General features: G+C 37.6%; 1 long non-coding RNA gene across 3 annotated transcripts; it reads right to left on the reverse strand.

Moving 5' to 3' along the window:
* Positions 1–260: 260 nt before the first annotated feature.
* Positions 261–14,728, reverse strand: LOC116565442. Of its 3 annotated transcripts, XR_004275444.1 has the most exons (6): positions 14,717–14,728; positions 12,783–12,787; positions 12,124–12,191; positions 10,599–10,737; positions 3,091–3,220; positions 261–2,574 (listed from the first exon to the last, which is right to left on the reverse strand). It is a non-coding gene; the product is annotated as an uncharacterized LOC116565442 (long non-coding RNA). The 3 variants fall into 3 exon arrangements; XR_004275446.1 differs by lacking the exons at positions 12,783–12,787; positions 14,717–14,728 and adding an exon at positions 12,516–12,776; XR_004275445.1 differs by lacking the exons at positions 12,783–12,787; positions 14,717–14,728 and adding an exon at positions 12,300–12,508.
* Positions 14,729–15,710: the final 982 nt, after the last annotated feature.

The following is a 15,710-nucleotide window of genomic DNA, read 5'->3' on the forward strand; positions in this document are numbered from 1 at the left end:
CAAAAAAAAAACCCCAAGAAAAGCCCTCATAGCCAAGACAAGTTTAAGCAAAAACCACAAAGCTGGAGGCATCACACTACCTGACTTCAAACTGTACTACAAAGCTACAGTAATCAAAACAGCATGGTACTAGTACCAAGACAGAGATATAGACTGATGGAACAAAACAGAGGCCTTCGAAGTAATGCCACACATCTACAACCATCTATCTTTGACAAACCTCACAAAAACAAGCAATGGGGAAGGGATTCCTTGTTTAATAAATGATGTTGGGAAAACTGGCTAGCCATGTGCAAAAAAACTGAAACTGGACCCTTTCCTTACATCATATGCGAAAATAACTCAAGAAGGAATACTCACCTCCCTCCAGCTGTATGCAGTAAGGCATTAATCAGATTCCAAAAGAGATCAGTAATTCTACTCACCTGGTATAAAAGATCCTGGGACAGTATCAATCTCTTTTTGTAGTAGCATAAAGCCCACCATTTCAATAAATCCACTGTTCATTACAGAGTGTTTTCTATGTGCCAGCCACCATGCTGAAAGCTTGATATGCCAAACATTTCATTGAAACCTCACAAGACCCTATTATGAATCCTATTTATTACAGGTTAGGCAAATGAGCTTTCTGCAAATTATGCATTTTGCCAAGGTCAGCTAGAAATGGAGACCTGGATTTTTTATCATGCCTGTATGATTTCAAATTCTGTGACCTCAGTCACTACATTATTTTTCAGTTCATCATTTTCTCACAATCCCATCCCTTGTCCACCATCATGATTACCAGAGCTCAACAGACTCTGGAGCCAACTAACTCAATTTTCACAGATTCTAGCCCTGTTCTTTCCCACACTGCCCTCTTTCCTCACCTCAGCGCTAGGATTCCCCAACTCCCCAAGTTCCCAGGATTCATCTCAGGAAGCAACTACCCAAAGAGATTAAGCTTCAGTGCAGGAAAAGAAAAAGAGAACATACGAAGAATACTCAAGTTCTTTTTAACTGATGTGTCCTAAAACAAATTCTTTAAACCATTTTCCTCTTTAAACCAACTTCTCCTCCAAAACAGGTAGCAAATCTCAAGTTATTGGGACAGCTTTTTCAAATGTGGTATACAATGAATTACAAACTTCTTCAAATTCCTCCTTCAAGATTATTCCTTTCTAATTCTACTTATAATATTTATGGTTATTACCTTCTCTCCTTATTGTGAGTTCTTCCTACCCTGTTTCTATGTCTCTGATTTCTCACTCTCTGATTCCCCTTGGAGAGTAAACTAAAAGAGTAAACATTTTGTCCCATTACTTACCATCTCAAAAAATTTTATCTGCTCCCAGTATTTGCTGAGTAGACTCAAAAATTTTAACATAGCTTCCAAGGACTTGCATAAACTGGTCTCTGCCTACTTTTCCCTATCTTTATCTTTCTACTTTCTACATAAGCTATTCTAAAGTAGTCTGGTTGCTGGCCCCTGAACTCAGCTTGCTTTCTCAACTTCACGATCCTTCATGATCCTATTCACATTGTTCACTCAGCATGAGATGTATTTTCACTTGTCTTTGTCCACAGTGATCCTATTTTATTCTGAGACCCAGATCACATTCCCTTTGTTCTGAAACCCCAACAAGAAATTGCTCCCCTTCCTCTGAACACCTGAGGTGCTTACCAACATCACTACATCCTTGCTATTTGTCCTATATTACCTTGTACTGCAGTTATGGGAGTAGGTGTTTCAACCCTTTCACCAAGTATTAAATTTTAAAGAGCAGGACTTTCAACTTACACACCTTTATGCCCCACTGCAGCACCTGGCCTAGTGCATTGGCTATAAATGATACTGACAGATGCACTGAGTAAATGAAATATATGAATAGGTAAAAATGCTAGGTTAGTCAGTATCTAAGATGGCCCCAAGGATTCTAGCCTTCTGGTATTCATGTTTTTGTGTAGTCTCCTTCCACACTGAATAATCAATAAAATATTGCAAAAATGATAGAATGTGACTTCCAAGGTGAAGTCATTAAAGATATTGTGGCATTCCAATCATATGAAGTGGTTCACGTGGTGGGAAACTGATACCTCCCACCAACCACCAGCACACACTTGGTTACTTGAGGGAGTCATCGCAGAAATAGATTCTTTGGTCTCAGGCAAATTTTCAGATGGCTGCAACAACAAATGACATCTTTACTACACTCTTTTGAGAAACCCTGAGCCAGAATCACTCAGCTAGAAGTTGCCAGAGATAATGTAAGTCTGTTATTATTTTAAGAATCTAAATTTTAGGGTAGTTTGTCACAGAGCAATATGCAACTAATACAGAAGCCCATTGTAATAGCTATAACCACAGGCATTAAAAAGTCCAAAAAACTTCCACTGGGTTTGAGAAAAAAAAAAAAAAAAAAAGAACAAAAATGAGAAGTTATAAAGAAATAAAAGACTTCAAAAAAATGAATACCTGAGCTGTGCATGTAAGGTATTTCTGTTGCTAGAAGACTTTGAAAGACTGCTTTCAGTCTCCAGGTCTCTGTGCATGTTTCTGATGTGTGAGTCATAATCTTGAGGTATGTTTGTAATCTTAATGATCAAGCATACAGTAAGTATTAATAACAATCATTGCCTTAGCATATCTATGTGCTAGAAACTGTTCTAAGACCTTTCCAACAAGTCTAGAATACAGGTACTCCTATTATTCCCATCTTACAGAAAAGGTTACTGAATCCTACAGCAATTAAGTTACTTGCTCGAGGTTTCAAAGGTGGTAGTTGGCAGACTGATTTTGCATGCACACAATCTGGATTTACAGCTTATACTCTGAATCATTATGCAACATGAAACATCGGTCTTCCTTTAAGAATTGACATTATATCCAACATTTCACAGAAATCATTTAAAGTATTAAAAATTAGGTTTATTTAAAATTAGTGAGTGTAACTAATTCATAGATTGGCTCTAGCAACACTCACTTGGTTACAAGACCTATTCACCTTGCTTCTTTTGATAGTTAAAACCATGAAGTAAAGCTGAAAGCTGAGAAGCTATCTTATTCTATACACTATCAAGAGACATTCTTAAAATCTTGAGTGTATTTACCTCCAGCATAGTGGGATTTGAAGCATCTTTTGACTCAAGTTGGGTGCGTCAAACAGTGATGTTTGAATCCAGACTGCAATTGTTGGTTTTCTAAGTACGATAAAATCCATTTTACTTTTTTTGTTGAGGTCTAGAAGGAACACGGCAAATAAAAAGAAAAGTATAATTTAAGGGATATTTTCATTCGGACTGTTTTCAGAAGCTGTTCAAAATCTTGAGGAAGATATGAAAATCTCTAAGACTGTCCCCAAGAGGGTACACTTCCCTCCCCTTCCCTCCATCGCTACTCTCCTAAGCTAACCAGTTTACGTCTCTTTCCATATTTTTCCCTATTCCCACACAAATATTTGCAATCAGAAGTACTATATGTATATATTCATTAATCCTACCTGGGCTGCAATGCCTTTTTAATTTATAGGCTTTATTTTAAAAATCCATTAATTTTAAAATTTTCAATTATCCTCCCTAAGTTTGTTCTCCTTCTCCTTCCCATTGGTTAGGTGTTGATTTTCTGGTTGTTTACCCCACGTTTCTGAGCTTTCCACTCATGATTTCTCTCTCCGTTTTTACCTTGTTGAGATAGATGTCCTACCATTGGCTCTCCCAACTCACAAACTCACTTTTAATAGTTAACTATTTTCTATTTTGGCAATATTTTAAAAAATATTTTCTTTTTATAAAGCATTGTTTGTAGTCTTGTCACATCTCTCTGAGTTTTATTATCTCTGTTTTCAAAAGCATCCTTGAACTCGTCCAACAAATTTAGTGGAAGCCATCTGTCACAGAGCTTACCCAGGAGTCTTTCTGTGAATGCCTTCTAGTGCAGATCATTTTTGTGTTTTCCTGCTTATGGTTTCATGCCTTTTCAGCAGCCACAAGTCTAGCTGTCAATGTGTCTTAACCAGGGACAGACCACCAACTGGGGACTCGATTTAGATTCAAAGGCAAACAAACACCACTTATTACAGAATGATTTAAAAGATAACCTCTTCTGGTCCATTTTGTTTCCAAAAAGGAGTACGTTACAAATAATTTTAATGTTTAAAGGCAATTTATTATTATTTCAATGTGGTTTGGGGACTCATGAGTTTTTAAATGATATAAATGTTGTTAAGAGAAATACGTTTAGTATCTAACTATGATTCTGTAAACAGTGGTAAAACTAGTTGAGTCACTGTGGCTCATGTACACAATGAATTAATGTCACTAGCTCAGGATATTGCTCAAACTGACCTTTTTCACTTATAAAATACTTCTAACCAAATAAGAAAAAAGTTAAAAGCAACCTGATGACATTTAAAAACATAAAAGGAATTATCAACCTTTATCATCACTGTGTTTGTAGAGAAGAATTTTATTTTCTTTTTTAAAGTGCCATCTAACCCTGTTTTTACTAAAAATACCAAAAATTAGCCGGATATGGTGGTTCGCACCTATAGTCTCAGCTACTCCAAAGGCTGAGGCAGAGGAATTGCTTGAACCCGGCAGGCAGAGGTTGCAGTGAGCCGAGATCATGCCACTGCAGTCCAGCTTGGGCAACAGAGCAAGGCTCCATCTCAAATAAATAAATAATTAAAGTGCCCTCTAATAACCTATGATGGATTGGTATTCAAAAAAAAAAAAAGGAAACAATGAGGGTCGGACGCGGTAGCTCATGCCCATAATTCCAGCACTTTGGAGGCTGAGGTGGGCAGATCACAAGGTCGAGATTGAGATCATCCTGGCCAACATGGTGAAACCCCATCGCTACAGAAAATACAAAAATTAGTTGGTGGTGTGACACCGGCCTGTAATCCCATCTACTGAGGAGGCTGAGGCAGGAGAATCAGTTGAACCAGGGAGGCGGAGGTTGCAGTGAGCCGAGATCACCCCATTGCACTCCAGCCTGGCGACAGAGCAAGATGCTGTCTCAAAAAAAAAAAAAAAGGAAACAACGAAGAAAAATATCTCAACCTGGAAAACTTTGCCAGTCCTTGCACAGAGGAAATCATAGGCTGTCATTGATCTGTATGAACATTTCAGTTCCAAATTGGAGCACTAGGCTGCATTGTTCCTTATCTCCCAGTATGCTAAGAAACCAATTATGTTAAATAATATTGCCTTAAGGGATTTTTCAGAGCTGCTGAAAACAGATCCGTGCACTAACCTAGGACCTTAAATGTCAATATTCAGTTGCAGGATTCACACAATGTTCAAAAACATAGTTTTATTTAATATTATTTTTTCAAAACGTATTAAACAATTAACATTTTACAACAATATTTTTTGTAATCCTCTGGTGAACAGCAGTTGAAGAATACAGCAGGTTAAGCAATAAAATAAAAATACCAAATAGTTGCTAAAGCAATATTTCATGTAAAACATAAGGCTCTTATCATATCAATCCAAATGAACTTATTTAACTGAAGACAACCTTTAATATAACTATCAATCAGATGGGTTTGATATTCAGTTCTTCCACTTCCCACACAATGCAAAAAGCTTCCCACACATTTCTCTGACTCACATAAATAATAAATTGTCCTTTGTAAAGAGATGAGCCTTTATTGTTGGATCCCTCAATCAAAATGGAAAACCACATCCCCAGGCAAGAAAGAGGTGCACTTCAGGAGATATGGGATTTAAAACAAAATTAACGTTGCAAAATAAGAAAGACAAGATTGAAATACGTATCAGGACAATAATATCTAAAAAGCTTAACATTAGCAAGGGATCCAGTTAAAAAAAAAAAAAAAGCTATTTAAAGCATGTGTGCAGAACTCACCACTGGCAGCATTTCCTCAAAGAAAGGGGAAAAGCTTGATCTAGTCAGGGCACTAACCCTAATGGTGAAAGCTCTGGACTCTATGCCACTGAAATTGCTGTGAAGATCTGAGCCACACATTGTATCTGTTGTTGGGTCTTAAATATTTTTCATTCAAGCCTTCTCAATATTCATCCATAGAATCTATGTCATAATGAACCCAGAAGCATGAACACTTCAATAGCAGAGTTACTAATAGATGATATCCAATAAATATTGTGTATTTCTTACATTTTCATTATGCCAAGAAAAATAGAAGATCTCTGGAAAGCATAAGGTAACTATTGACCTATTTAAGAAGCTTCGAGGTTGATGGAAACATGGTCAGTTCCTCTCTACCTATGTTCTTCATTGTCTGCTTTCCTCTGCAGCCTTAAATAGGAAATGGGCTGAAAAAATTGGTAAATAAGAGGACACACACAGCTTCATTTCCAAGAGTTGAATATTTTGGAAGGAATTAGAAAAGGCCTTCAGTCTTCTCTTGGACAGGTATTGTTCCAGGATTTTGAAGATATCAGATACAACTCAAATATCCACACCCTCATCCATTTTACTTTGGCATCAAGGCAAAGGTCTTATGACACTGCATTTCCTCTAATTCTCAATGGTATATGAGGCCAAAATTGTAATATACAAACCCAGGTTTCAGCTGGAAGATGAAAATGAAGTCAGTGAGCTTTTTAGTCTCTTTGGTTTTAGGCCATTCAATATATTTTGTTTAAGTGAAGGACTTCTCTTAAATTTCTAAGACAATATATGTCCAGGCAAATAGGTCTTTGGAGTTTGTGTTCAAAGCTCTAGCAATAACAGTATGTTAATTATCCTTGATTTGTATCCTCTATGGAAAAATTTTGGGGGACTTTCTAGGTTAGAGTAGCCAGTAAAGATCTGGATGTAGAAAATCTGGGTATCTTGTCCAAATACTATCACAATGCTGGTCTTAGTCGCGTAAAGGCATAGCCACTTGTTCATCACGTTGCTATGACTCTGCTGTTACAAAAGTACAAACTACACTGTCAACATTTGAGCAATATAAATCCTCTATGAGTTGTGGGTTGAGTCTACTATTGTATTTGCAGTGAAACTAGTGGGTATGCATTTAAGTAGTTTCTACCTGGATGGAGAACCACTCTGTCTCTGTACCTTTTGCAGAGTAGGCAGACTTCCAGGGGTGATGTTTTTTGGCTAAGACCACGAGGCTTAAAACCATGAAACTTTAAAAACCATACCAGCATTCAGTTTTGGAAAGGGCCAGGCTCAAGGGGACAACTTTAATGTCAATGTCAGAATTCACTCCTCACAAGTTCTGGAGATCCAATGACCTCTACCAACCTAAGTTGATTCCAAAACAACCTTGTAAGATCTAGTTAAGACAAGGATTTTCAGAGCCTCAAAGTAATTCAAACCCCTTAAAGTTACCCTCCAACTTTTATCTTTTGAGGATGAGTGTGACTCATGGACAACTTGGGCCAAGAGTATCTTCTGGATTAGTTGTGGGTTCTGTATGCATTACCCATACCTGGCCCTGCCAACTACCACCACCAGCTCTGAAGACCATGCCTCATGTCTATAGCCATGAAACTTTATCTTCTGCGGATTAGTGAAGTCTCTGTAATTTTTGCATGACAGTATATTTTTAACTAAAACCATGGTGGCAAATCTGTACCTTTTTAAGTTATACAGAATATATGATAGTCTTCTTTTTAATTATTAATTATTATTATTATTATTATTTGGGACAGAATTTTGCTCGTTTCCCAGGCTGAAGTACAGTTGCCTGATTTCGGCTCACTGCAACCTTCACTTCCTGGGTTCAAGTGATTCTCCTGCCTCAGTCCCCAACTAGCTGGGATTACAGGGACCTGCCACCACACCCAGCTAATTTTTGTATTTTTAGTAGAGATGGGGTTTCATCATGTTAGCCAGGCTGGTCACAAGCTCCTAACCTCAGGTGATCCACACACCTCAGCCTCCCAACGTGCTGGAATTACAGGCATGAGCCACTGCACCCAACCACGTGATAGCCTTCTTGACAACAGTAGGACAACTAAGAAAATGGTCACATTAGCTAACAATATGCCCACAATCAACTTAGCCTTTTCTAGAAAGTCACATAATTGCCAATCTCTTCCTGATACCACCTTCTCCACCTGTTATCTTTTTTTTTTTTTTTTTTTTTTTTTAATTTTAGATGCAGTGGATACATGTGCAGGCTTCTTATATGGGTATATTTTGTGATGCTGAAGTTTGGGCTTCTATTGATCCCATGACTTAAATAGTGAACATCGTACCCAATAGGTGGTTTTAAACCATTGCCTTCTCCCCTTTTGTAGTCCCCACTGTCTATGATTCCCATCTTATATTCCCACGTGTACCTACTATTTAGCTCCCACTTATACATTAGAGTATGCAGTATTTGGCATTCTGTTTCTGCATTAATTCACTTAGGATAACAACCTCCAATTGCACACATGTTGCTACAAAGAACCCAATTTCATTATTTTTCATGGCTGCATAATATTCCTTGGTATAGATCTATCACACATTTCCTTTTCCCATTCCACTCTTGATGGGCACCTAGGTTGATTTAATGTCTCTGCTATTGTAAAAAGTGCTGCAATAAACATACAAGTGCAGATGTCTTTTTGGTAGAATGATTTCTTTTTCATTGGGTATATACCCAGTAATGGGATAATGGGGTTGAATAGTCATTCTATTCTTAGTTCTTTGAGAAATCTCCAAACTGCTTTCCATAGTGGCTGAACTTATTTACACTCCCACCAGCGGGGTATAAGAGTCCCGTTTTCTCCATAACCTCACCAATGTCTGTTATTTTTAACTTCTTAATAAGAGCCATTCTGACTCCACTAGTTAATCTTAAATGCAGATTATATCCCCGAATTTCCATCATTGAAGTTCCAATGTTTTTATAACTCCAGTCTAAAAGTTGCTGGAGGGAAGTTATCATCCCTGCCACCAAACAGAATTTCTATGAAAGTCAACTCCAACTTTTCCTTGAGTTCATAATTAGAGAACCAACATTCCCTTTCTCCCTTAGGGCAATTTGCTATGGTCTCCAAGTACAACTTTTCTTCAGCCCAGTCTGGTAGTTCTTCATCCTGGTCCCCAAAACTTGGATATCATGGCTTCTTTTACTATCTTGCTTTCTGGAAGACTCCAAAAATCAGCTCCTAGCATTATGAGTTCTTCAGATTCTAAGGGTGGAGATCAATGTTTGCAAGACTTTTCTCTGTTACACTGCACATTTCTTTCCATTACCCACCCACAATAACATTCACCAAGTCTCCTTTTTCCTTATTACTTGGTTTCCAAGTCTGTTGGCTAACCCGGTCATTATATTCTGGCCAAAGCTTGGGCCTTCTTAGCCTCTCTTGAGGATATGCATGTCCCTGCTAAGCCTTCTAAGGGAGCTTTACAATCATTCTCTTTGATGTCACCAGGAGAAACAACTGATCCTGGCACTACATATTCTCACTTCCCCATACAGGTGCTCCTCCTCTGGATACTGATACAACTATAAACCTATTACCCTTCTTTAGGTTACAGTGATTCTTCTGGACTACAAAGGTGACTTGCAGGGCACTATATAGTAGAGTCCTTTGCTATTTCTTGGCAACTTCCCAGCCCAGATCTCCTAGGGGCTTTGCAGCAAGGCCTTGTGGCCAACTTAGTTGTCCCAATACCTGCTCTCCCTTTCCCTTTCTTCCATAGTAGTGGTTTAACGTGAGTATGCAGCTACCTAATTTTTATTTTTATTTTTTTAGGAATAGGATCTCACTCTCTCACCCAGGCTGGAGTGCCATGTTATATTCATAGCTCATGGCACCCTTGAAATCCTGGACTTGAGTGATCCTCTTGCTTCAGCCTCCCAAAGCTCTGGGGTTATAGATGTAAGCCAACATGCTTGACCCCTGGCTATCTAATAAAAGACCTTCTTAAGACTTGATTCCAGCTGAATGTGTTCATGTTACTGACAAGTGTAATGTGAAAGAAAGTAATATGTGCCACTTTCAGGACTTTTAAAACAATTAAATATGCAATGCCCTGATTTCTTTTCACCTTCCCATTTGCTGTCTAAAAGATGGAGATAAATGAAACTGCTCTCTTGGACTCAGAGATAAGAATCCAGGTTGAGGCTGGCAGAGCCCCCCTACCACTCTGGACTGTTACATGAGAGAGAAATAAACTCTTGTTTTGTTTAAACCACTGCATTTTAAGCTTTAGTAGTGACAGCAGTTTTATTCTGTATCATACCTAGTTCACCTTTCCTTTATCTTTATATATATATTCCCAAAATTTGATAGGTTGTAGTTTTCCAAGATAAATAAGTAAATTCAGCTGTAGTAATAATTCTTGATTATATAATTCTATCATAAAGCCTCTAGATGGAGACTAATAATAGCTTTATAACCCTCTGTGGTCAACAAAGACACAGTCAACACTGCATTTAATTATTTTTAGCTCTATTCTGCATGTCAAACTCAAGAAGTTTTTAAGAACCCTATATTCTTCTTTTAGATCTGATCTAACTTAGTATCTATTCTATGGTAGCAGAACTATCCAGGAGTTTTCCTCACTAGATGTGATTATCCAAAGAAAAATAGCTATGACTTCCATTAAAAGAAACATAGGCAAGACTCCCAGTGATGCATTCCCCAAACAAAATATGAAAAGAGGAATTTACCAAGCACTTATGAAAATTGTCCCCATATGGCTTCTGAATTGTTCCTTTGCATCTCAGGTTGAGTAGTAAGGTTGACCCCCAAAGGGAGATAGCTGCAGTCTTGTTCTGTCCCTTGGTGATATGGGATGACATTTTCTCTCTATGGGTTAATAAAACAGTGTTAACCACACTTTCCTTCCTAGAAAGTCCTATAGCAGCACATCATGTTAAATAAGACATCTCAAAAAAGACCCATAACAACTTTTGAGCAAATCCTTTTGGAAGTGGAAGAAGAAAACATGAGGGAACTTTTATATCAGTCATGATCCAAGGACTATTACGATGGCAACTCTTTAGGTACATATACATATTCCCCTGTAATATTCTAGAGGATCCTAAGAGCCTGTTTGAGAGTCACTACTCTAGGGTTTACAGATTATCACTTTCATCAACATCATCATCATCATTGCCATTATCATCAATCAAACATTATCATTAAACATTGTGTGAATTTCAATCTCTGTATTAGGAATTGGAGAGAGAGAGACAGAATAATTCCTTACCAACTAACTTTCAAAGCAGAGAAAATGAAACGAAAATTTTTTCTACGTATCTCAACATCTGCCTTCAAAATTTAGGAAGCCTTCTAGGAACACGCTAGCATATTTTCATCTCTCTTATCAACTTACTTGTTATCTCACAACAAGAACTTGGAATTCTTTATGGCATTCCACATATAATTCTATAGAAGCCACTCCTCTCTTTTCCTGTTCTTCCCTCCTATTGCCTCCAACACTATCTGTATTGTACGAGTAGTAACCCATAGATTGATCTGAAACACACCTTTCTGTTTCTGTGCTGTTCAAGCTATACTAACAACAGCCAATACACACAGATTTCAATATGCTCCACAACCTGTCATACATATGCCATTTTACTAAACATGCAGAGTAAATTGAAGTAAAAGTGGTACTTTTTAGTATTGAGTACAGAATAACAACAATTTTTGTCCTTTTGTTCCTTGTGTTATGGCTGACACAAGACAGAGATAAATTAGTACTTCTCAGAGTGGCAAGACACATTGGGATCATTTTGGAGAGAATACAACCATGTCAGGTCACCAATCCTCTTTCATTGCTATTAAACACTAAGCCTTTGGAAGCAGATGAGTTTTTTCTTTTTTTCTGTTTTGATGTACACTCCTTTCTGATTTAATTGCCCTAGCCTAATCATTCTAATAAGATGTTACAATGGATAAGAGATTCGTGAAACCAGTAACTTCACTAACACTACAATTGTTATTGTATGCAGTCTTATTACTCATTATCCCTTAAAGTCAATTGATAAATAATCAACTCCATAAAATATGTGAGTATCTATGTATTAACATTCATGCTTACAAACTTACAGGCTTCTTGTATTATTCACCCAAGGGGCAATTACTGAGCATTTATCATGCACCCCTTCTCTCATACCAAGTAATACACTCTGCTAGAATACAGAAACGCTATATTTATTTGGTAATACCAAAGCAATGTCATCAGACCTATATCGTGCTCTCTTGTTCATCTCCTTTTCAATTCATTTGCGTCTGAACAGTTCAGTAGATGATACCTGAAGAGAAAAAAAAAGAACATAACATTTCTTTGTTTGAATTGTTCTCATAGTTGGTTTATGTAACATAAAAAGTAATGATCCTAAATAATGTGTATTTTTAAAAACTATGATGTTGAAAGGCTCAATTCTATGCTGAGACACAAAGGACTAGAATATAAAGTGTTTCCGGTAGAAAAATGAAGAGAGAGACAGAACAATGTTTTGCTGCTTTTAAATAAGCCAGTCAAATAGTTCAGTCTAAAGGCTTGTGTGTGTGTCAGTGTGAGATAATCCTGCCCTCTCCCTTCCTCTCTCCCGGTTCTCCAGGGAAATGAGTCACACCTGCTCACTGCCCTTGATGTGATGTTTGATATTCTGAATTCCCATCAGCCCTGCACAGCTAGGATGATGTCAGCACAGTTGACATTGTTAGATCCCTGCTCTGTGTACATCAACTCCCTGTCGTTCAGGCGTCAGCTGCGTGTGGTGAAGGGGAGGAGGCATCGTCTTCTTAGCAACCAAGCCCACGTATCCAGGATCCAGAAATGGCATCTGGCAGTTTGCTTTGGGGATTTCCAGCACTTCCCAGAATTTCAGCCAGATTAGAACACTTGCTCTGAGTTAAAAAGAAATTACTCATTCTCTTCCCATCAGGATGTGTGTACTTTTACAAAATTTCATATCAAAATGTTTGTTACCAAAGTATGTTTTGCTGAAGTCCTCATCCCCTTTTTCCTCAATTCCTTTGGAATATTCTTTACTGACTTTTTAGAAATAATCTTGCTTCTAGTTAAAAACAGAAAAGCTTAAACGAGACCCTTCTGTCATCCATCTATCTCAAGTCAAAAATATGTATAATATGAAGAAGCACATTGGATAGAAAGTAGGTAATTATGCTAATGATAATAATAATCTTCTAAGATGTCTCCAGATAAACTATGGCAGTATTTCTAGGCCTTGTTTTCAAATTATACACATTTAACAAAAAATACAGTAACACAATGAACTCAGTTGCAGCACATAGACATTTAAGCTTCTATTGATTGGGAAAAAAGAAAGAGGGAGAATTTAGGGAAAAAACCTAAAAGGGTATGTATTTCGGAAAGTGTTAGAGTAGAAGAATTATGGTAGTACTATGCCACCATGCCATAGCTGTCAGAAGCCCCAACAATGGAGACTTAATGTCTACTTTTCCAGAGTAGGTTTTTCCAAGTTATTACGGGTATCTTGGCTGCTTCATGTAAATGGTCCCAGTTGTTTTACAGTTATCTTACTGCTCCACTTACTTATTCCCACAAACATTTCTGAGTAGAATATCTGCCTCCACGACATGTAGAGTGAAGTGGGAGGTTTAGGTACGTACTGTGGTCAGAACAACCCTCCAAAATTCATGTGTTGGAAGTTTAATCTCCAACGCAACAGTGTTGGGAAGTTGGCCTTTTGGGAGGTGTTTAGGTGAAGAGGGCTTCTCCATCATGAATAGATTAAAGCTCTTATAAAAGAGACTTCAGAAAGTGTTCAGCCAAGTTGCTTTCTTGCCCTTTCACTTTCGGCAATGTGAGGACGCAGCAAGAAGGCCTTTAAAATGTTAGTGCCTTGATCTTGAACTTATCAGTCTCTAGGCCTGTGAGAAAATAATTTTCTGTTCTATATAAATTACTCAATCTCAGCTATTCTGTTATAACAGCACAAAACAGATTAACCAATAAGTAACCAGACAATGACAGTACTGGGTGATAAGTGCTTCCATGAGAAATAAACCTAGGGTGCTGAGAGCAGAGAGAACCAGAACCCAACTCAGCCTGGAGTTCAGATATAAGAAGTCCTCAGGGATGACTTCCTTGAGTCTTTATAATTCTTTTCTCAATTATAATGCAATTGCTTTTTATAAGTTTGATGGACTTTGTCCATCAAACACTACTAAAAATTTTAATAAGCAGCTCCACTCAGTCCAGGCAGCTTATTTTTTTCCTGACATGCCTAAGGTACCCTAAGCATCCACATCCCACAAAATGAAAAACAGGTATTTCATTTGGCTTCTCACAACAGGGAAAATGAGAAGAGTTCAGAGAGCTCTCTTTTTCAATCTCAAGATCAGAATGGGTGAGCACTGGTGGCTATATACAACACTTTCTGGTTCCCCTTCCCACAATGGATTACTTTCCATGCTATACTGTAACTGCTTATTAGCTTGTCCTTCACCTTCAAGAAACCAAGTTTTTTGAAAGTATAATTCTTTCTCTTATTTACCCCACAGTATCTCCCAGCTATTTCCGGTCTAACCTAGATCCTAGGCGCAAGTGTTCAATACATTTTACTGTTGAATAAATATTTTATGCTTTTGCATCTGTTTCTGATTTTAATCCTAACTTTACTCCTACAGTTTGGAGGAGTGTTTCCTAGCATTTTTCACATATTAGCCATATAGTAAATGAAAGTATTTTTAAGGCATACTTAGGTAAATGAGGGAGGCTGCCCCAGGCTGCAAGCTATAAGCCCCAGGCACTGCCTGATCCCCTCAGAGCCCACCTTCCATACCACACCCATACCTTCCACTAAACATAGGGGATCCATAGAAGGACATATCTGAAACTCATATCACTTGAAAAGCTCTTCTGGTGTTAAAAAGTGAGAATGAAACTGGTTAACTTTCTTCCACTCAGCTTTCCGTAGCCTAGCTCTCCTTCTTAATATTTTGCAGTATTTTTACTATTAACTTTCAGTTTTTAAGGTATCTTCTTTGGAACCCTTGCGCATTGCTGATAGGAATGTAAAATAGAGCAGCCCCCACGAAAAACAGCATGTAGTTCCTTAAAATATTAAACACAGTATTATCATGTGATCCAGAAATTTCACTACTGGATATATACCCAAAAGAAGTGAGCGTAGAGACTTGAGCAAATATTTGTACACCATGTTCTTAGCAGTATTATTCACAACGGCCAAAAGGTAGAAGCAACCCAAATGTCTATTGATGAATAAATAGATAAATAAAATGTAGCAAATACATACAGTGGAACAGTATTCAGCCTTAAAAAGAAAGGAAGTTTTGATACATGCGACAATATGAATACAACTTGAAGAAATTATGCTAAAAGAAATACGCCACTCACCAAAGGACAAATTTTGTATTACTCTGTTTACATGAGATGCCTAGTTAAATGGTGGTTTCCAGGGGCTTGAGGGAGGGGGCAATGAAGAAGTCACTGTGTAGTGGTATGAGAAGTTTCAGTTCAGGAAGATGTAAGAATTCTGAAGAGGGATAGCGGTGATGGCAGCAGAACAATGTAAATGTACTTAATGTCACATCTGCACACATAAAAATGGTTAAAATGATAAATTTTATCTTATATATTTGTTACCACAATCAAATAAGTATATCTTTTTAAACGGCATTACTAAAACATAGAAAATGATAATAATTATTACTATATCTATCTGTGGAATGATTAATGGAATGTTTGGATGCACTGTTATATGGCCAGACATCATGGAAAGATACTTTGTTTCTTATCTTGGAAAGCAGAGATTTGTCAA

The sequence above is a fragment of the Sapajus apella genome, unplaced genomic scaffold (genome assembly GCF_009761245.1).
Source record: "Sapajus apella isolate SASKATOON/1434 unplaced genomic scaffold, GSC_monkey_1.0 scaffold40, whole genome shotgun sequence".
Lineage (NCBI taxonomy): Eukaryota > Metazoa > Chordata > Mammalia > Primates > Cebidae > Sapajus > Sapajus apella.